The 23067-nt window shown below is 41.2% G+C and overlaps 1 protein-coding gene across 2 annotated transcripts in view; it reads left to right on the forward strand.

The window, feature by feature from the left end:
* Positions 1-1869: 1869 nt before the first annotated feature.
* PLEKHF2 (pleckstrin homology and FYVE domain containing 2) overlaps positions 1870-23067 on the forward strand; it is a 28168-nt gene continuing 6970 nt past the window's right edge. Inside the window, exon 1 of one of the 2 annotated variants that reach the window (XM_067536824.1) lies at positions 1870-2009. The gene's annotated coding sequence lies outside the window, so the exon portion shown is untranslated. Of the gene's footprint in view, positions 2010-7621; positions 7768-23067 lie in introns of those variants that run through there. The other variant, XM_067536833.1, reaches the window with a different exon arrangement.

Genomic DNA, 23067 nt, shown 5'->3' on the forward strand with positions numbered 1-23067 from the left:
AAAGCAATTTCAGGATCTATGAACATCCCATACTGCTTGCACAATTACCCTATAAAAATGGTGAGGTCCTAGAAATCTTAAAAATAGATGGTAACCCTACAGCCAAGGGACTAGCGCACATGGGTTGCTTAAAAGGTTGAAAATATTGTACTGGAAAACTTGGGTAGTCTATAGAAATAGTAATTTTTAACAGGAGTAAAGGATTCTGTTGTGAAAATGAGATTCTTATTTATCACTTATATAGCATTTTTGGTATACAGGGTGCAATACAATAGACCAGATTGGAGAGTCCTTATTTAAAGTCAAAATATTTCAGGACCCTCTTAAATTTACTATCAGAGTAAAAAGTGTATAATTGACAACGATTCACCTATATAATCTGTGTGTGTTTCAAGAGACTGACAGAGAATAGTTGAAGTTGAAGGATAAGGGTGTGCAGGGAGTGGGGGAACAAGATATTCTTTGCTCTAGATTTGCAATAAAATTTGCAATGCTTCATGCTCCATCCAACTCCAATTGCCTTTCATGACCTCCCTGGGGACTGCACCCCACCATGAGCAGAGAAACACAGCAGTAGGTCAGGAGTTCTTAGTTTGGGGATTTTGACTAGCTGTCAGGGTGATGCAACTACTCTCTGCCCTTCCCATATTGCAAAATAGGAGGAGGGTGCCAGATAGATCCTGGCTAGATTAGAGCAGGATCCCAGTATGGAAAAGGCTGAGAAACACTGCAGTAGATGAAGTGTGCTGAACAGTTAATAGATCTCTACCTTGAGGATCTTACAACCTAAGGGCTCAGTTAGTAAAACACACAGAATTGTGTGAGTGCTTCACAGCACAATTTCTCAGGGAAGGTGGATGCATCATCAGAAGTTTTATTAAAGAGGGAGCTTGGCATACATTTAGTATTAGGCTGTTGCAAGCCTATGCAGGTATGCAAGGAGTCAAGTCTAGAGTGGCCAAAAGAGACAAAAAGAGCAGTCAGAAAAGAATCACAGGAATCAAAGAAAGCAGGAGGAGACGAGGACAGGGTGAAGAGTCTCATTAGACTTAATGAGGAAGAAGCCAGTATAGAAAAGAAGGAAGAAATGTGTAGAGGAGCAGAAGAGGCAATCAGGTTTAACTGCGTCTTGTTAATCAACATAATCCACTTCTTTCCAAAGTTTAGAACTGACTGAAGTTGTTCACACTGTTTTGATTTGCTCCACATCAACATCCGGCTGGGATTCAACTCAAACGTGACGTTTTTCAATCTCGCCGTATACAGAGCTGTGGGAACAATGTGACTGTGTTGATGTTACGCTAAGCGTGGCATTCCACGGTACAGATTTCACTGCCACACCCGCATCAGGAGGCACCCTCCCTCAAGGAGTCTTTGAAAACGCTCCTTAGTTTAATAACCCACAACAAGGAAGCATGTGCATCAACCAGGGAGGAGACTCGGAGCAAGTCTCTGCAAGTGGCGGGGCTGGCTGGGGAAAAGCAGTTCCGCAGGGGGGAAGCCTCTCCAATGAGTGGGGGAGGCAGAGCTGTAGGGGGGACTTCCCAGTGAGTGAGAGGTCTGGGGGGAGTCGGGACGACACTCTCTCCAGTGAGGGAGGGGGCAGGCAGGTCGGGGGGGGAGGGGGGGAAGAGAACCGCTCTCTCCAGTGAGGCCGGTCTGTGGCGGGGAGGGGAGGGGAGTGACCTCGCTCTCCCTAGTGCAGAGCCCGGTACGAAGCGCCTGATCCTGCCTGAGCTTCCCTCGCCCCACCCCGCGAGCAAATCCTTCCCTGCCTCTCCCAACATGGCGCCGGCCCCTCCCCCTAGATCCCAAGGGTTGGGGCAGGGCGGGGTCCCGCGGAGCACGTCCTCCCGCAGCTGCTGCTGCTGCTGCTGCGCTGGAAGTGCGGGACGGTTGGCGATAACGTGATGTGAGCGCGGGACGGGGCGGCGGGTGGCAGGAGCCGGAGCGAGCGCGGCAGGGGCCCGAGCGGAGAGAGCGGCGCGCACCGGCCGGGCTCTCCCTGGGTAAGTGGCTCGGCTCGGCTCGGCTCAGGGCGGCGGGTCTCGCGTCCTCCGGGCTCCAGCGGTGGCAGGAGCCAGCCGGGCGGCGAGGAGCAAACTTTCCCGGCGGGCTCCCCCTGCCCGGGCTCCGGCTGCTGCTCCGCGGCCATGTTGGGAGCCCGTGCCGCCGCCGCCGGGCCGGAGAGGGAGCTGCCCCTGGGGGGTAGGGCAGGGCGCGACCTCGGGCTGCGGGGTCTCGGCCGACGAGCTGCGTCCGCGGCGGTTTGCTCCCGGGGGAGATCGGCGGGTCCCCTTCCCCCCTCACCATCTCCCGGAGCCGGCCCAGCCCGGTGCGGGGCGGCAGCGGGGCCTCGGGCGCGGCCGCGCTGGGAGTTGTAGGTGCCGAGTGCCCTGACCCCGGCCGGGGTGGCGGTGATTCCCTCTCAGCCCTGCTGCTGCGGCCGGTGCCCGTGGGCGGGACTCCAGCCCTGCCTCCCCGTAGCCGGCCGTCGCGCCGTCAGTAACCGGGAGGGGGCGTATCGGAGTCAGATGCCCCTCCGGGAGCCCCTGCCCTGGCCGGGATCCGGCCCCGAGGTTCAGCGCAGCGGCGATGTGACTCTTGGGCGTCAGGGGGGAGGCGAGTCCCTGTAAACAGCCAGCGTCAGTTAAGGGAGTGGAGGCTGACTCGAGAGGAGCGAGCAGCCCTGTGCTTATTGTCACTTTGAAGGGACCCCGTGGTTGTGACAGCCACGGATAAACCTCTCACTGGGAGCAGGGTGGGGGTCCAGAGGCTTTATCTGCCTGGTTTTGTTGTTTCCCTTCACTAGAAACCATCCTAAATACCCAAAATCTTGGCTACGTGCGTGGAAACAAATGTTTTGGGATTTGTGTGGGGGTTTGTGTGCAGTATTTCGCAGGCCATAATTTTTTCCTTGAAAACATCGTTAAATTTGTGTGACCTTGTTTTTTTCAGGGTTGTGGCAATCATGTAGGGATTAAGGTGCTTTTAAACTATCCTGCTAACTCTTTAAAAAGAGAAATTGATTTGAGCATAGTGTGTAAAAGTCCTGATGAATGTTGTAACATATCCCTAGAAGCAAATATATGTTCTATTGCTCAACAAATGCCAGCTGCCAGAAGAGGGATTTCTTGGGATCTGCATATATATATATATTGATATACAAAGCCTCAGTCCTGCAGCATGATCCATGGTGATGGACCCCTTTGCAAATGTGGAGTGCCCTTGAATTCAGTGGGTCTCCAAGTGAGTGTGGGGGTCTGCCTGTGTCATGTTGCAGCATCTGAGCCTAAGTATTATAAATACAAGGACTTCTAGACAAATGCAACAACATATAGGATTTATACTGGCATTCAGTTATGGTCACATTCTTCATGAATGCCTTTACTGTTAATATATTGAAGTTTCATAAAAGGAACAGATAGATGTTGGCTTCTCAACCTAGTATGAAGTTTCTGTTAAATACAGTCCTTAATTGGTATGCTAGTTATTGTTACTCTTCTCTCTTGTGGGATTTCATGAAGACATTTGAATAAACAAAGAAAATAGAAGATAAATGATTAAATATTTTTTACTTATTTTGAGGGAATTTACATACTTGTGACCTGTTCAAAATTTTCAGTGTTGTAGCTATGTTAGTCCTAGGATTTTAGAGAGACTAGGTGGATGAGATAATATATTTTACTGGACCAACTTCTGTTGGTGAAAGAGACGAGCTGCAGAGAGGTCTTTTTTAGGTTTGGGAAACATTGTAGGGCTTTTCTTCAGGTAGACTGCTACAGGGCACAGCTGCAGTGCATTAGCTCTTCTGCTAATCTCCCCGAGAAATGATAGCTATGTTGGCAGGAGAAACTCTCCTGTTAACGTAGCAGCCTCTACATGGGGGATTAGGTCGTTAAAACTACTTTGCTCAGGAGTGTGGATTTTTCACACATCTGAGCAACCTAGTTATACCGATATAGGTCTGTAGTGTAGCCCTGGCCTGAGAATATGGGTTAACTACTTTATTCTAAACAATCTTTTCCACTTTGTATTTAGTTGTGATGCTCTGAGTACCTTTCCCAGATTGGAAGAAGAGCTCTGTGTAGCTTGAAAGCTTTTTCTGTCACCAGTAGAAGTTAGTCCAATAAAAGACATTCTCACTCACCTTGTCTGTTTAAATTTAACCATTTGTTCATAGATTTGATTAGAAGTAAGTAGCTGCCTTGCATGAACCTAAAGAGGTGTGAAAGAGTTTGATACTATTACTAAAAAAAATTGTAAAACTGCCTGAATCTTCGTCTGTCAACATGACTGTTTGTTAGCATTTCTGTAATTTATATATTGGCATATATATTTGATCTGTTAAACCAGTCTCATTTTAAATGTGATAAAATTGTTATTCTGAAATAATTCAAGAAAAAAGACTTAACCATTATACATTTAAAATAGGCAAAAGAAAAATAGAATATTACCTTCAATTGCTTTTTTCTCTTTTGCTTTTGTAAATTCTTAGTGATGTTTTTCCATATTAGGGAACAATGAATTACACTCTTAGTAAGTACTACTTGGCCACTTCTTTAGTCTAAAATGTCCCATTTTATTCAGAAATGTGGCTGTTATCCAACTACTGATTTTAATCCTTGACTTCGTAAGTATTTTTAGTAAGCAAAGCTACTGCATGTACCTGGAACTATGGATTAAGGATTCCTTTAATACATTGACCAAATTGACCATAATGGTCCAGAAGCATCCTAAGACTTCATATTCATCCATTCAATTTGTTTGGAAGTATTAGACACTTGAGTTTGTAGTCCATTTAATGTTTTAAATTAAAACAAGATGAATTAACACAACTGGGGAAGTGAGACAAAAAATTAAACTGACAGGCTAATTTTTTGCTAGTTCCTCCCTCTTTCCAAATAAGAAACTCAAATACTTGCTCAATTTCAGTCTCCTTTAAGATTCATGCAGTTTAATTGGGTTATTGTTAGTGATGGATTTCTGAGATGGGGGTTTCTTTGAACATTGTTTTGCAGGGGTCTCATTAGTATGTAGTGTTGCTGCAGATGATCTGTAGTGCTTGGGCACTGCAATATGAGGAAGTGACATAGTTTAAATCCAGCGCTAACTATCTTATTTCCATTATGACTGCTCACTTCAATGGCTTCCTGTACTCTGGCTCGACTCATTAAAATTATATATTTCCAGGAGCATAAATTGTGTTTTGAGCATTAAAATTACTGGCTCTAACTGGCATGTAGATGGAATCCAGCAGTCTATGGTGTGCTGAATATGAATCACTGTAATCCCATCAACCCTAAATTCTTTTTTTTTCTATGTGGAAAATATAACCTATGGCTCTTACAGGAGTGTGATGGGTTTAGCCCCCATCACCTGCAAGTAAGGGATGAAACTCCAGTTAGTCATGCTGCACCTTGGGGCTGGATGATTATTTCTGTCGGCCAGAAAAGGTGGAGCTAAGCCCTTATAAGTAGATTTAGGGTATGTCTACATTGTGAAGAAAAACCCACGGCTGCTCTGTAACAGCCCACTTGGGCTTGTGGGGTTTGGGCTGCTCAGAATGAAGTTCTGCTTTCCCATTGCAAGAAAAAGAGCAGTACTGTAAATAACTACATTCCATGGCAACATGCTGTTCGTCTTCATTTGATTTCAGAATAGTTTTAATGCTTAAGCTTATATTTTTGCAATTACTTCATATGATTTGTAGTAGCTGTCGCAATATCCAGATAGGGCACTGTTGTCTACTGCATGCACAGGTAAATTAAATAATTTAAGTCTGATTAAGTTTTCAGAGTTTATTTTGTTTGAAAAGAGAATAAAGGTTATTGTATATAATTTACTTTTGAAATGGAATCACCTAAGCTTAAAAAATTTAAAATTTTATGTTTGTTGTGATATTACTTGTACTCCAAGTAATTTAGACAAGTACTTGTTTTCACAACCATAGGGGAAGGAGAAGGAGATCTGTAGACAAGTGTGAAAGAATATATTTATCATACTGAAGAACGTTGTAATGTTTTTATAAGTCATGATGATAGCTGTACTAACAAGTCAAGTCCTGCAAATTCTTATTCACATGAGCAGTCCTATTGAAGTAAATGGGACTGCTTGAATGAATATGAATTGCTTACTTTGGGCCTTGCAAAATAAGGGCTGCAGTGCAGTTTTGCACAGTAATGCTTTTTTTTGTTAGTGTTAATACTATTTTTTCTCCTGCATGGCCTCAATACATCTTTAATGTCCATAGTGTTAAAGTAAATAATTAATTTCTCTGTAGTGTGTGTGTTTTGGCTTTACAAACTTTTACATAACTTTAAAAAGCTAATTAAGTTTCTAATACAGCTGCCCCAGACCTAATGCCTTGAACATTTGTGGTACATCATAGCATACATTCTGTTGATAGTAAAGATACACCCACATCTGTGAATTTTAAAAACCTTTCTTGAAGTGAAATACTTCATTTATAGAAGTAGTTGTTTGTGTGAACTTTTCTTTAAATCTGTAGAGCTCATTATTTAGCATCTAATTCAGTAGAATGTGCCAGGATTTCTGCATATTGTGTAAACATGGAATTCAACCAGTGAAATTTGTGGACTTCAAATACTGGGATTTTCATTTTTCCTCCATTTATGGTAACTTTAGTGGGCAAGACATAGAAAAAGTTTATTGGAACATTGACATGTTGCCTCTTCACTTCAATTGAGTCACTTGATTGTACCCGTTCAAATAACTTTGAGATCTTAGCAGTGTCTTACAACTAAAGTTAGTCAATATTCAAGTCATTGTTTGTCAAAATGTTGCTTCAGGTTGTTCTCTAGTGACAAGTTTACTAAAAATGAGAGAAATCCCCTTTCCACTAATCTTTTTCCAAAAAACAAAGTAAATGTAATGAGAGTGCAATATAAACCTGTAGAAATATTCTGACAAACAACTATTGTAGTGTCAAGATACCGAGGATGCTCAAGAGCATGAATCCCATTGCCACTGGTGATGGAGCATTCTGTGGAAGTGGGAAGTGTAGATCTCGTCTCCTTTTCATCATCTTTCCTAATACACATGCATAATTTCATTAAATGTAATTAGTTATTTGCATATGTTAAGCAGATGAGAGGATGAAATGCAAGACAATTATGCTGCATTCCATGTCTTGGAACTTTTCAGAAAGCAAATTCCTAGAACAGAAGAAGACTGTGCAACCTCTTATACAACTAATTGCGTGAAAAAGGAAAGTTAAAACTTACCTCTAGCCTTCCTAATGTTGTAATACGGGAAACAAAACTTGACAAATTTTTCCTTGCCACCCATTGTGTCTGCATAGGGAGTGAGCAGGACAGACTCAGCTGTGTGAGTATGGTTGTATTATGTATAGCAGTAGCACCCACAAGCCCCAATTAGGGTCACAGCTGCACTGTATTAGATGCTGTACAAACACACAGGAAGATAGTCCTGCTCTAAAAACCTTCAAAATAATTTGAAATAAGATACAGCAAGTGAATAATAAGTGGTAGGCTGGAAGATGAAGATGATAGTAAGAAATATGATTAGAAGGGCTAGCTGTCTGCCTATTGTGAAGGTTCAAAATTATTGACGTTCTTAATTTTTATTTATCCCTGACCTAGCTATCATTAGCTGTCAATTGTAAACTCCCACAGACTGCCTTTCATTGTACACCTGTGCTGGAAATCCATATGGAAGTGATCTTAAGACTCCTACTCTAGACCAGAAGCACTGTGATGATTGAGCTATTTTTCCAGGAGAGAGGTAATAACTACCACTGTTTAAGCCCCTTCCTTATTTTGGAGGCACAGTCAAGAGGGATTGGCAGCATCATTGTTAGAGCTACCTTTTCAACGGTTGTGAATATTTGTAGCAGCTGTGTATGTGAAGGACTGGAAGTCCCTGCAGTAACTCGATAGGGTCTTTGCTTTACATTGATGATTTTGAGCTCTTTTATCAAGATAGAGCAGTACAGCATTTACATTACATCTTTAAAATGTTGCTGAATGTTCTCATAACTAGGGATTATGGGGTTTTGTGGTTGCAGCACTTAGACATTGGCCATCTCACTAAAGATGAGATATTTTAATAGTCTCTGTTTAGAGGTCCAAAAAGTGCAATATCATAATATGTGATATGATACCACTAGCAGTCAGCTCAGTCATGACTTCACTATACAATCTCTTGCCTCCTTGCCTACTCTGGTGGAGTTTTCTACCTGGTTCAGTTGAATTGGTGGGAGCCCTGGTGTGATGGCTTTTGTAGTTAGACCTGTGTGTTTACCACTATTTCAAGTGACCTGCTTTCAGCTGGCTTAACTAAAATAGTGATAAAATGGGATTGGCCATAAGAACCTCTTTATATTATGTCTCTTACCGGTGAATTAGTTTTAGCACTGGTAGGAGGTTTTTGGTTTTTTTAAACCCATCCCTGGAGTAGACAGCCACAAAGTCCTGTCCACACTATAAGGCTAATCTATACAAAGAGAGTAAATATGATTGCAAAAGGAATGACCTGGTAATCACATAATACTGCTTTGAAAGTGTTCTGCAACAATTCTTCAACTCTATTCCAACCCTGTTAAGCAGATGATTAGACTGGCCATGTTGGCCATCTAACAATATTGTAGAACTATTGTACTATGGCTGTTTTTGAAAGTAGAAATTTTTATTATACTGGTTCAGCGTTCTGTTACTATTGGCTGGTCTAAAGAGACTGATTCCACCAGGTCAGAATTGAAAGTTAAAATTGTGTCTGTTAGAGCATTCTTGCTACCGCACTTGGGCTCAGTTTAGATCTGTGGGAATGTGTGGAATCATGGGACAGGTAAGGTAGTGGTATCCTCTGATTATCATATAGTTCTGCACCCTGAATAGGTATGTGAATGGCCGGAGACTTTTGCACACTTGAAAAAAAATTCTGCGTGTGCACTGAAATATGCCCAAATCACTGGTTAGACATGGCCTCTCAACTTGTATTTCTTAGTGTTCTCATTATGTGAATTGTGGAACTGCCTAAAAGGCTGAATTAGTTCTTCAACAAAGTACGACTGTTTACCAGGATGAGCCCTTCCAGGCTACAACTCTTTTTATGTAACCAGTTCATGACTCTGATCTGCTTACAACAGACATGGTTGAATTTTGACTACACAGCAGCTTCGTAACACAGCTATGTTGAATGAAGTCAGGTGGGTCATGAGATGATTACAGAAACACTCTTGAACTTGTAATGTAGCAGAGAGCTTACTGATGAGCAACCTTCATTTGTCACAAAATTGAGTTAGGCTTCCCTGGCAATCCCACATTTTCCACAGCATGGCACCAAAGAGTGCGAGCCCAGTAGAGAAAATCAGAAGTGTAAGTCTGAAGATCTAGGCAATTCATAATGTTGAGAGAAAGTGAAGATTCTCTACACTGCATTGACCAATATAAATAACTGTATTATTTAAAGTATTCATTTACTATTAATTACTATGGATAAGAGGTCAGTTCAGGTGTGTATGGGAAATGTGTTCTTTTGGAGGTAAACATTAAAGATGATAGAGTGTTTTATTTTTAACATACAGGAAGCTTAGTTGAATGTAGGTGTGTATCGTTTAGAAGTGCCAAAATAAATAAGTATCTTCCTTGTATTCTAGATTCCAGAGTTTTATGCATAAAAGTAGAATGAAAAGATTTGCTGTAATAAACATTAGTATAACCGATCCTCTACATGCATGGTACTGTAGAGAGATTAAAGACACTGTTGTTGCTTCAAGCATACTGTCAAAGCAGTATTATCTTTTATTTTGTTCATTTGGGACAGACTTCTGTTTTTCAATAACTTGGAGTCACTGAAGGCCGTTAATGCATTTAGCCAGTTTTTGAACTGAAGTATGTGAGGGAGAACTTTAATTTGGTTTTTACTTAAGAGCAAGTTTTATGCTAGGCCTTCTATTGAAACATACTTGTATTGCATTAATATTGTGATTAGTTACATAACATAAATTGGTACATGTATCAAATCTGATTAATAAATGCCTACAAAACGGGCCTGGCAGATTTGTAAAGATAAATTCAATCTAGATGTTGCATTTTTATTCTACGGTTCAGAATGTTATGGCCATTAGCGTTGCTGTGATTCTGCAAAATGCTGCAAAAAGTAAACTTATTTTAGGATTTAAAACAAGTGTCTTGACTATGAATTCCCTTTCCTTAGCCATATGTTATATCAACATTTAGGCTTCTGTTCTGCAAATATGCATTTGGGATGCCGTCCAACTTGCAGTGAAATTCTTTCCATTTACTTTTAATTGGGTTTGGGTCAGGTCCATTTGTCACAAGAATGGAAGCGCTTGCCTGTGTAAAGTTGATCACTTGCACAAGAGTTTGCAGGACTGGGGTCTTAATTAGCAAACTTCCCATACTGAGCCAACATTACTGATGCTAGTTCAAAAGCAAAAAGACTACATTCGTTATACGCTGTTTACCAGATGTGGGCTGTTGAAGAGGGTTGTGTAAATTATCTATCTATGCTTCCTGGCTACTGATGGAATCACTAACCATCTCAAAAGATAATATTTTAAACAGAACTGTTCAGATTAAAACTTCTAACTTGTTCAGAGAAATTTTATGAAACTTGAGAACATTAAAATTGAGTGTAAAAGACATCCCATGCATGTACATTTTTGTAAAATGTACAAAATGTGCATCTGAGCACTGGCTTTAATTTTCAGGACTCTCTTCCAGACCTTGAAAAATCTACTTGCCAGTGGTGAGTAGGAAACTGTGCTCTTTTTTTTAAATTCAGCCTTCTCATCACTTCATTGTTTATAGTTCTGGTTATCCAGCTAATGTTTAACGTTCCTTTATAACACCAAAACTGGGTTGTCTTTGTGCTTCTTAAGAGTCCAGCTCTCACATTCATGAAGAAGCACTTCAGCAATCTAGTGCAGATGTGCAATTTGAACTTTCAAAACTTTGGAAGTAGTTGAATATATTTGCACAGATCGATGCAGCGGGATCGATTTGAGTGGGCTGTGGAGACCGGCTCAATCGATCCTGGAAATGCTCTCTGGTCAACGCCATTAATCCATCCCCTAAAAGCAGTAAGGCTGTGTTGACCAGAGGGCATCTCCCATCAACGCAATGCAGAGGAGATGCCACGGTACAATGTAAGTTGTAAGTAAGTCAGTGGGAGAGATGCAAGCAACATTATGTAGTTTCCTGCGGCAGTGTAGACCAGGCCAGAAATGGGATGCACACTTTTCTTGATGTTGCAATACTCGGTTCAGAGTTTGTTTTTGGCTTGCTGCTTTTGGTCCCTAATATAGGCTTTTTATTAATTGTAGATTTTGGAAATCAATATTACATACATATTTCTGGAGAATCTTCTTGTGTTGGATTTTCTCAAATGCCTTCTCAAAATCCACAATGCATGTATAAATTTCCTTTGCATCTCTGTTGCATGATTGCAGAATATCCTCAGGGCAAAGATTGCTTCCCTTGTGCCTACTCCTGAGTGGAAATCAAACTGACTTCTGCTAACTCTTGTCTCAAGATGTTGATGTATCCATGCTGACAACTTTCAACAAAACTTTGTGTGGGGCTTAGTTATCAGGCTTAAAGTTCAATGTTGTTTACGTTCACTAACATTATTAAACTTTGGTAGTGGAATTAAGACTGACCTCTTGAAATCCTCTGGAATTTCTCCTTGTGTGCATATCTGAAAAGTTTCAGCAGAAAAGTTTTTGCCTCTTTATTTAGGGATGGTAGCGTTTCAAACAGAACACCATCCTCTTAAGTTGCTTTTCCTCACTTTATACTTTTCAGCCGTTTTTCTAGCTTTCACATTGTAATGCTCAATGCTTGTTCTTCTGGTCTTGCAATGTCTGTATCTCCAATTTATCAGGATTGTCAAAAAATTCCTTCACGTCTTCCATCCATCTGGAATACTGTTGGTTTTGTGGCATGCTTTACCATCATTAGTTTTAATGCAGCTAATTACTTTTCTTGACTTCTTGATTTGTCTCATGGTTCTTTTTGTGATGTGCTGTGAATCTTTGTGGTTGTCTAGTTTCATATTCTTTGGCTTCATTGCTTTCCCCCAATACAGATTTCACAGAAAGGAATTTATACTGGATTTTGGTGACAGAGTATGTTAGCGCTTTCCTGGACAACTATAAAACTCCCTCTTCCCTTCTCAGAGTATGTTACTATAATGAGATCCTCGGGATGCGACCTGGAACTGTGGTACTGCTGTGCCCTCTGTGCTGTCTCTCACATTGCTATGCCAGTGACAAGCAGCCACACCCATCCAGGTTCTGTGATCACTCAACCATCAGCATGTGGAACCCCACACTCAGCTAAATTGCAGGAATGCTCTGAGCCATTTATGGATCCTACAGTGAGGTGCCAGCCAGTTACCCCAGTCCCCAGCCTTGCACCCCAGAAATATACCGTTTTACATTGCTCAAGACTCCCTTAGACAGTTCAAGCTTATTAACTGGTTTGGCACTCTGACAAAAGGGAAATGGACATGTAACAGCCTTTGTTAACCTGAGCTGAGATTCCCCAAGCACTTCAACCAAAACCACACTGTTTTAGGTAAAATATAAAACAGATTTATCAACTACAGAAAGATAGATAGATTTTTAAGTGATTATAAGTAGCAGGAATAGAAATCAAAGTTGGTTACCAACAAATAGAAATGCAGTATAAATTCTACAGACTAAGCAAAATTTCTACAGACTAAGCAAAGTCTCTCACCCTAACAGACGTTATACCCTGGCTGGGACCAATTCCCCAGTTCAAAGTATTTGTATTTCAGACCCAGATGATCTTCCAAGTGTTGAGATGGGGAAGGAGAGAGGCCAACTGATGTCACTGTCCCTCTTTTATACTTTCTTCCAGCTGCTAAAAAGATCCTTGCTGAGACTGGAGTCAGACAGTCCTCATTACAAAAGTACCCTCTCTGAGAAGTCTCTGGGATAGTGCATTTTTGATGGGCCATCAGCACCTGTGTGGCCAGTGATTGTTGCTCCTTTGTCCCTACTGAAAGGCCTGCTGTGTCTCCCAGCCTCACATATTTCAGTAACACATATAGCAATGCTTCACATACAATAGATAGTATATACAATCCAATAGAATATTAAGATTCAACAGATCAAGACTTTTTAAATGATACCTCACAAGGAATACTTTATACAAAATAGATCATAATCCTATGACAATAGTGAATATGGTGGTTCCAGGGTGCTACTTTGAGGTACATTATCAGTTACTACAGGCATATTTCAGTGAAAACTGTATATTTCCTCTTAAATAGATTGTATATATTACTAGACATATATACCTTTTACTGTAAAAGCGGAAATGGGATGATGATGGGTATCAAGATCTACAAGTGGGAGCAAGGGGAAAAATAGTAGTTTCAGGATATTGGACTACTAAAGTATTCCTCTGAAAAAAGTATTTGGAACCTGTGCTAACTTAAAGTGCTGAGTAGATGTAAAATAATATTCCTAATGATATGACAGTAGAAAATGGGGGGCAATATGGGTGAGGTAATGTCTTTTGTTGGACCAACATCTGTTGGTGACAGAGAAGATTTCAAGCTTACATAGGGCTCTTCTTCAGGTCTTGGAAATGTAGTCAGGTCTGGTATTCATTAGAGAGTTTTGTTGACCAAAGTCAGCTTTGGTCGCCAAAACAGAGGTGGTGTATACACTGCAATCAACTCCCTGCTGGAAAAACTGCCTTGTGTTTTTGACAAAATAAAACCACCTCAATGAAAGTTGTAGGGCCCATCCCACATTCTCATTCTATTCACTAACATTCAGTGATTAAAGGGTATGGATATTGAAGTGGTGTTGTTGAGCTTTAATGTTAAAAACAGATTCGGAGGAATCTAACTTATGCAGGTCATGTTCTGGATCTTAGGCACTGTTTGACATCCCTGCTCTGTAGTCCTGATCTCCAGCCTGGAGCTGATTTTAGGTGTGATGGTGATTATCTGCAGCAGGAGCGCTGTATAGTTCTCAGTTAGGAGGACAGTCAGAATTCAGAGACTTGAGAGGGCCAAAGTAGATAAAATTGCAGGGATGGATCTTGGGGCTCAAAACTCATCTTTGCCTCTTTCCTCCTTCTCCCTTCTCTCTCCCACCTCCACCCACACACACAGAGGCAGGGAATCCTGAAAGCTTATATGTAGAAGGATAAGGAAAGAACCTATATATAGCCATTGGCTATTATCTTTGAAAGCTCGTGGCAATTGGGGGAGGTCTCTGATGATTGGAAAAAGGCAAATATAGTGCCCATCTTCAAAAAAGAGAAGAGAGATGATCCAGGGAACTACAGACTCACCTCAATCCCTGGAAAAATCATGGAACAGGTCCTCAAGGAATCCATTTTAAGGCACTTGGAAGAGAGAAAGGTGATCAGGAACAGTCAACATGGATTCACCAAGGGCAAGTCATGCCTGACCAACCTGATTGCCTTCTATGAAGAGGTGACTGGCTCTGTGGATGTGGGGAAAGCGGTGGATGTGATATATCTTGACTTTAGCAAAGCTCTTGATACAGTCTCCCACAGTAATTCTTATCAGCAAGATAAAGAAGTATGGGTTGGATGAATGGACTGTAAAATGGATAGAGAGCTGGCTAGATCATCGGGCTCAACGGGTAGTGATCAATGGCTCCATGTCTAGCTGGCAGCTGATCACAAGTGGAGTGCCCCAGGGGTCAATTCTGGGGCCGGTTTTGTTCAATATCTTCATTAATGATCTGGGAGGATGGGGTAGATTGCACCCTCATCAAGTTTGCAGATGACACTAAGCTAGGGGGAGTGGTAGAACACCCTGGAAGGTAGGTATAGGATACAGAGTGACCTAGACAAACTGGAGGATTGGGCCAGAAGAAATCTTATGAGGTTCAACAAGGACGAGTGCAGAGTCCTCCACTTAGGGTGGAAGAATCCCATGCATAGCTACAGACTGGGGACCAATGAGCAAGGCAGCAGTTCTGCAGAAAAGGACCTGGGGGTTGCAGTGGATAAGAAGCTGGATATGAGTCAGCAGTGTGCCCTGGTTGCCAAGAAGGCTAATAGCATTGCCAGCAGATCAAGGGAAGTGATTATTCCCCTCTATTCGGCATTGGTGAGGCCGCATTTGGAGTATTGTGTCCAGTTTTGGGCCCCCCACTACAAAAAGGATGTGGACAAGTTGGAGAGAGTCCAGCAGAGGGCAACAAAGATGATTAGGGGGCTGGAGCACAAGACTTATGAGGAGAGGCTGTGGGAACTAGGTTCGTTTAGCCTACAAAAGAGAAGAATGAGGGGAGATTTGATAGCAGCCTTTAACTACCTGAAAGGGTTCCAGGGAGGATGGAGCTAGGCTGTTCTCAATGGTGGTAGATGACAGAACAAGGAGCAATGATCTCAAGTTGCAGTGAGGGAGATAGTTTTTCACTAGGAGGATGGTGAAGCACTGGAATGCGTTACCTAGGGAGTTAGTGGAATCTCCATCTTTAGGGGTTTTTAAGCTGCGGCTTGACAAAGCTGTGGCTGGGATGATTTAGCTGAGGTTAGTCCTGCTTTGAGCAGGGGATTGGAACAGATGACCTCCTGAGGTCCCTTCCAACTCTAATATCCTATGATTCTATAACTGTCCTTTTAAAATTTTGCTGCATAAATGGATTTTATATAAATAGATAATGAGTGTCAACAGTTGCATGAGATGGTATATAAACCCCCTTGCTTTAGGCATTAGATAATTACTAACTGCTATCGGAACAAATTTCCCTTCTGAGAAGGTTATTCATAATTGTCTATTCCAAGGGTTCTTGCATCTTGCTCTGAAACATCTGGTCTCTGCCACTCTTAATCAGAATAGTCAACTAGATGCCATTTGTGATCCAGAGTGGCAGTTCTTACATTCCTGAATCTGCAGACATCTTTAAGATGTAGCTATGAAAGATGAACTGTCCAATTCATGTAAATAGATTAACCTTGAATTATTTAATGTCAGCATTAATTTCTTCACTGCTAATCAGTTTAGGAGAAATATCCAGCTGATGTACACTAAGACAGAGTTATCAAGGTTTGCTCCCTCCAAACATGATCTCCCTCATCTTTGCCTAAGAAAGTGAGGAAATACCCCTCAGCTACATTATGAAAAAACCCCTCATCCTCTAGAAGAATTAAGCCTCAACTTTTCCTTAATCATTTGATAAACCTGTTTACCCCCTAATAGTTTCTATAGTATGTGTCTGTATTATCAATACAAAGACATGCTGCCTCCAAGTTTTTAGTGCTGCAGAACATTAAATTTTATATCAAAATAGACAAGGGATACTATACTGACAGGACTGGGGAGCCAGGTCTGAGAGAAGTGGGGGACTGTTGCATAATTCACTGGGCCTTGTTGCATAACTTAGTTCTAAAATGTAGGATATGACATGAGACACTGAATAAGAAAAACATGCTGATTTTGTTATGTTGTTTTTCTGTAATAGAATAGTTCTTTGTTTTAACTTGTAAAACTTAACTATTCTAATTTGAGGCATGAGGCAAATTGCTTCTCTCATGAATTGTCAACTATGTAAAATATTAACATCTGACTAGCTACTGATAACCATCAGATATTGACTTTCTTTCTGGTTTGTGTGAAATGGGCTGGATGATCTGAGTCAACCAGCTGGTAGAGAACAAATGTTCACATCACAATTATTACTAATTGACACATCTGTTGTTTAGTCCCAACAGAGAGGCCAAGGATGTAGTGGACATGGAGGATGAGCCATTCTTAACCTTGTAGGTGGTTCTCTAGATCAAGATTGAGACAGTTGGGTCAGTTTGATGGCAGTTCTGTGTCTGCCATTCCGGTTTCTGTTTGGTAGATAAATAAAGGATTTCAGGCTTAACTGCTGTCAAACTGGTATTTTTCTAAAGTATTAACCTCACTCACTTCTAAAAATTAGTTGCATGCATGCTTAGTTTGCTCTTAGTTCAGTTCTCCAGTTACTGTTTCATTGCAGCAGCATTTCTAATATAGCATCCTTTTAAGTAAAACAGTAAAATTCCCATTATGTAAACTTCTTGAACAGCACCACATACATTTGGTAATTGAGAGTCAGAACTGGAAGTCAGCTGGCTGTTGGTTGGAAAGGTAGATCTAAACAGTTGAATTTTGGATGACTGGGTTTTTGCTGTGTAACAAGACTTTTCTTTATTACCCTTCCCTCTCCTTTTTGGTATTACTTTTGGCACACAGAACAAGCTTTAAATGGCAGGCTGCCAACTTTTTGGTAAACTGGGTGTGTTACCTGAAAGCTTTTGTTGGAATATTTTCACAGTGGGAGTTGGATAAAATGTTTTGGTGTCACTCATCTTAAGAGTGGTTCCACTTTTTGTCCTTTCCTGCTCTTCCCAGTCTGAGTTAGTGGCAGAACATAAGAACGGCTGTACTGGGTCAGATCATCGGTCCCTCTAGCCCAATATACTGTCTTCTGGCAGTGGCCAATGCCACTTGCTTCAGAGAGAATGAAAAGAACAGGGCAATTATCGAGTGATCCATCTGTCCCATCACTCCCAGCTTCTGGCAGTCAGAGGCTAGGGACACCCAGAGCACAGGGTTGCATCCTTGACCATCTTGGCTAATAGCCAGTTGGGGGCCTATCCTCCATGAACTTATCTGATTGTTTTGTGAACCCAGTTATAAGAAGAGACATTTGGGGATCAAAGTATTATTTATACGGCTCTGAAACTGTGAGGTCAATGTTTGGGTTCCAAGTTTTCTAGGCTCCTAAAAGTTCCTCAAAAGACCAAATTTCGGCATATGTACAGTAGTGTTGATGTGCTTCAGGAGTTATGTTGAGCCCTCCTTACTGGAGTGGGACCATGTTGCAGAGGTTTTGGGGGGTGATTGGAAATGTCGGGGGGGACAACTTCAGGTTTTTCTCCCAAGAGGAAAAAAGCAATCTCCTCTCTTCAGTTTCTTATTCAGGAAGATGTGCAGCAGCAGTGGTCTCATGAGGCTTGTAATGTGAAGTAGCTTCATCCTTATTTATGGCTTTTCAACCCCCACTCCTCCACTCCCTCTGAAACTTTGTGTATCATATCTCATCCCAGGGCATAACATTTCTGGAAAGCTGGAGGAAAAAACAGGAAGAATTTTAGTTATGGGTTGAACTCCTGGTCCCATTGAAGTCAATGGCAAAACTTGAATTCAGGGGGGCTGATATTTCCCCCTGGTGTTTAGAATATCCCTGGTTTGGGGCTCATATCTCCAAAATGGCTTGGTCTTGCTGAGAAATGCTTTTTTAGTGTGTGGATTTTTTGGAAGAGTGGTTAGTGGGAAGGGAAATTAGCGGTATAACATAACCAGCGTTAATCTCCACATTGAGAGCTTTCACTGCAAAGTTAACTTGAGTCTCATCCTCCCATACAAACCCTTAATGTGAGTATGGTGGTGCTTTTAACTCAAGTTGGCTGACTCCCAGAGGGTTTAGAGTACAGCTCAAGTTAGCAAAATTTGTCCACTACTACCACCACTGTGTGTATCTTGAGTGTTTTGTAGTAGGGCCATTCTTGCTTGAGCGAGGCTAACTCAGAGTTAATTTGAGTGCAGACAACATGCTTTCACTGCAGCGTTCACTCATACACTAAGGCAACCCAAAGAGGGGTGTGGTGGCCAGGAGCTCATTAAAACAGGGATATACTGTAAATTGAGGGCACTGGATACCTTGAGGAAGGACCCTTAAAGAGAATAGAAAGTGTTTTCCTTGTCCAGGGTGGGAAGTAAGGAGGAATTGGACTATTTGCAATCTTACTATACTGCTGAAGAGCGTTCAAATTAAATCTCTGCCATTATGCCGTCTAAAGAGAACTCCAGTCATGACTCCCAGTACATTGGGGCCAGGATGAAGAAATGCAGAGCTGTGTGCAACTTCAATTGGCAGGATACAGTATCCTTGTTCTTTTTCATTCCCAGCATCCCCAACTGTTAATTGTGGGTACAGCCTGGGTATTGCTCCTAAAGAACTGCAAAGATGGTAATGCAGAAGGCGTTATGGAAAATGCTAATGTAGACATGGCCATCATGGCTGTTGTCAGCAAGTTAGAGTTAAAGCTAAAACCAGAAGTTACAGCAAGATGCTATATAGATCAAAAGAGAGTCAAGCCTGAGTTTTTTCTATTTTGCAACTTGTTTTTGACTCTTGCTTGATAGAATTAAGCTTGAATTTCCTGTTTAAATGTAACCTTAAGGATGAACATGAACTACATTGATAATATTTGTTGCTTGTTTAATTGGCTGATTTAATCTTTTGGGACGTTAAGATGGAGTAATGAAAATACTTGGTTCTATAGTAGCTATCGAAGCTATTTTGTGACACAAAAGCAGCAATGGTTTGGAGTCCAGTTATTACTGAACTTAAATTTCTGTATGTAATGCTAATGTGTGCAAAGGGGGAGAAAAAGCTGCTTAATCATAAGTGCAGCTTTTGTGTAGTGTTTAATGTAATGAAAAAATGTACATATTACAGCAAGATAACTAACTTAAAGAAGTCATGAGAATTAATACAAGTAACCTCAGTCATATGAAGTCTTTGCTCAGAATCTTCAATTAGATATGGTCTTACAAAGGGCATGTGTGTCAGAGTGTGAAGATCTGATAAAGTATTTTTGCACTCTACATTAATAATTTATCTTAAATTCTTCAATAAGGCTGAAATACCAAAAGGCCTATAGGAAGGAGGCAATTAACTTAATGCCCTCAAGGAGCATCAAGTGAAATCAGTGTTATTGTCTCATTGTGTACAGTGAATTCAGCTAGTGTTTGTATGTAGTACTTGTTTCACAGGAGTGTTCAGGAATGGATGCTTAGCAAAATGTAGGTTGATTGCATTTGTGTTCAGTAATTGTTACCATGTGCGTTAGGAGCAAGAGAGGAGGTTTAATTATGTGGAATTTGTGGCCAGTCATTTTGTGAAATAAAAATAGATCCATAAGCTCGAGTGACTTCGAGTATTTTCTAAAGATATTTAAAATACATTGCCCAGTGTGTTTTTCCGTTGAAAGGATTATTTACAGTATGTTGTTCAAGAGCAACATTATTGCACCAACGTAAGAATATAGTGAAATGCTACAATGGCTCAGGCTACGTGTAAGATCAGAATTGATTTGGTAGGTCAAGATTCAAATTGTTCCCTGACTTTCACAGCTACAGAACTTCTGCCTTTTAATCTGTTACATTCAGAAGGAGATCAAACCATTTTTCATATAATGTGATGGCTAACACAACTAGTAGTCCTGTTTAACTTGATTATGTATTATGGTGCATTTAATGTCACTTGTTGACCAATCCTCCAGACAAATTGAGTTGTACTTCTTGATTTGGTATACCTAGCTTTTTGTTTGAATTCCCATAGAAAGCTTTAATTAAAGATGCAAATATGGATCAGTTGAATTAAAGGCAAAGAATCACAAGCATTGCAGCATGAAGTAAAGAATTTCAAACCTAAGGTTATACACAAAAAGAGGTATTTAAAGAGCTGACTAGCCTGTGGCCCTGGAGAATTAACATTTTGGCCCTTCACAGGGACTCTGATAAAATTGTATTTGATTATGAAAAGATACACCTTGCAAATGTTAAATTGAAGTGTTTTAATCAACCCTGTTGCTATGGTGAGAAGTTGGTGGTACCATGTCCAAACGGCTCCCACTACTTCCTCTGAATCTCCAAGAACATCCTCAATTTCCATCCTCAGTTGGAGCAAAGGTCCACCTACTCCTGTCTCCTACAGGCCAACATCAAATGCTTACGAGGAAGGTGCAAGAACCCAGAGTAGGTGGATATGGGATAATCTATTTCCCAGATCAGGTCTTATCCTGTTCTTTTACAATTGGAGATTGGATTAAACCCTAAAGCATAAGGTTGAATATCTCCTATGCAATGCTTTTATTATGACATCTATAGATATTCTTGGTGTCCATATAATTATCCAATCCCCTTTTAATCTCGCAAAGGTTTTGGCCTGAACAACTTCTTGTGGCAGTGAGTGCCACAGTTTTATTACACATTGTATGAGAAAGTATTTCCTTCTATTGGTTAATTTCCTGCCATTTAATTTAATTGAATGTCTCGTCGTAGTGTTGAGATGAGGAGAATCTTTATCTATATACCATTCATTATTTTATATACTTCTATCCTGTCTCTTATTCATCTCCCTTCCAAAGTAACATTCCGATCTTTTTGGTCTTGCTTTTTTCCCATGCCCTTGATCATTTTTGTCATCTTTATTTGAACCCCTTGCAGTTCTGCAATATCCGTTTGTTGCGATAAAGTGACCAGTATTGCACATACAATTCCAGATGAGGTCACACCATTGACATATATAAAAGCCTTCCCCATATTATTCACCATCCCTTTCTTTTTGTAACTTGTTTTTTTTAATTTTTTTTAACCACAGCTGCACACTGGGTAGAGAGAGGCCTTCATTGAGCTTTGTACTATAATGACTGTGTCCCTTTTCTGAGTTCATAGTTAATTACTTTGCATTTATTTACATTGAATTTAATGTATGTTGCCTGGAGTGAGCTGGGAGTGTTTTGAGGAGCTCTCTGCGGGCCCTCTGTGCAATTGTAGAGGAGAGAACAATTCTGGTTGTTGAATACCTGCTTCCCTGCTGGGTTGTGGGAGGCTCAGGGGAAGGTAGGATAGGAGTCCTGAGGGAATACATAGGGAAGGATGGGTTCTCTCCCCCCACAGAGCCATTTGGGACAATCTGGAAGAGGGAGCTAAAGAGAAGTTGAGAATTAGCAACCACCTATAGTGCTGAGAATAGCTGGAATTCAGCATGAGTTAGCTGTTCCTTTCAATCCCCAACATGGCGCCCCCTTTTAGCACCCCCCCCCCAATCTCCTCTCCCCCCCCCCCCCTTGCTCTGCACCAGGAGTACATGGAGGGAGACACAGCAACTGAATATGCAGCTACGCAGGCTCTGCACCCACTGGGGATTCCATCTCCTTGCAGGAGGCTTGCATATGTTTTTTCGGTTTTGCTTCCCTGCATCTATCTTTAGTATTGTCTAAACCTGGAAGTTGCGCTGGTTTAACTTAAGTCAGCTTAATTAAACCAGTGTGACTTTTGTTTGTGAACACTTTTTTATATCTGTTTATAAACAGGTTACTTAGGTTGGCTTGAACCTGTAAATTTACAGAGAAATTGCACCAGGTTAGAGCATGACCTTGATGGCATTTAGAAACTGGCACAATATTTAAACACAGCATAGCGTTTGGTGTAGATGGGGGTTATGTTTAACATTATTGTGTTTAATGTTTTTAATTCTCAAGACTGCTCACAGTCATGGCTTAATATGACATAATTCTTAACTGTAGACAAGCCCCAAAGCAGTGGCGTAGCTAGGCTTTGGCCATGGTCCACCCATTTTGAAAGCAGGCCCACCTAATCGGTTACTGAAGTTCTGCTGCCAGGCATTGCCAATGCTTCATTTGACCGGAAGCAGGAAGTTTGGGAAGCGCCCAGCCAAGAACCACTAAGCTGCCTGATGCTCCAGTTGCCGAGGTAGCTTAAGTGGAGCATTGGCAGCAGCTTAGTGTGTCAGCCAGTTACTTCCCGAACGTCCTGTTTCCCGTCACGTGACTAGAAGCTAAAAGTTTGGGAAGCACTTTTTTTCGGCCAGCCCACCTGTATCAGCCACAGGCCCTACCAAAAAAATCACTTCTGGCTACGCCCCTGCCCCAAAGACTGTATCTGGCACTTTAACAAACCAGTGTCTTGTTGTTTTCAGTCTGCTTCTGCCTGTGAAAGCTCTGAGCAGCATCAGAGGCACTGAAGATGTCTGTCTGTAGATTCAGGAACAAACTCCTACATTGCTTCATGTTTGGAAAATTCTTGACCATAAAAGATTAGAAAAATATTTTGAATTACTTAAAACCTCCAGAAATTGGCTATTTGTCAAGAAACAAAATGCAAGGTGGAACAGATTAGATTGTTTAGCAGAAGTAGTTAGCACACATCGTACCATTCAAGATAGAGTGGCCCGTTAACACCTCTGCAGTCATAGGA

The sequence above is a fragment of the Emydura macquarii genome, unplaced genomic scaffold (genome assembly GCF_026122565.2).
Source record: "Emydura macquarii macquarii isolate MOO-44397 ecotype Brisbane River unplaced genomic scaffold, CSIRO-AGI_Emac_v2 contig_383, whole genome shotgun sequence".
Taxonomy (NCBI): Eukaryota; Metazoa; Chordata; order Testudines; family Chelidae; genus Emydura; species Emydura macquarii.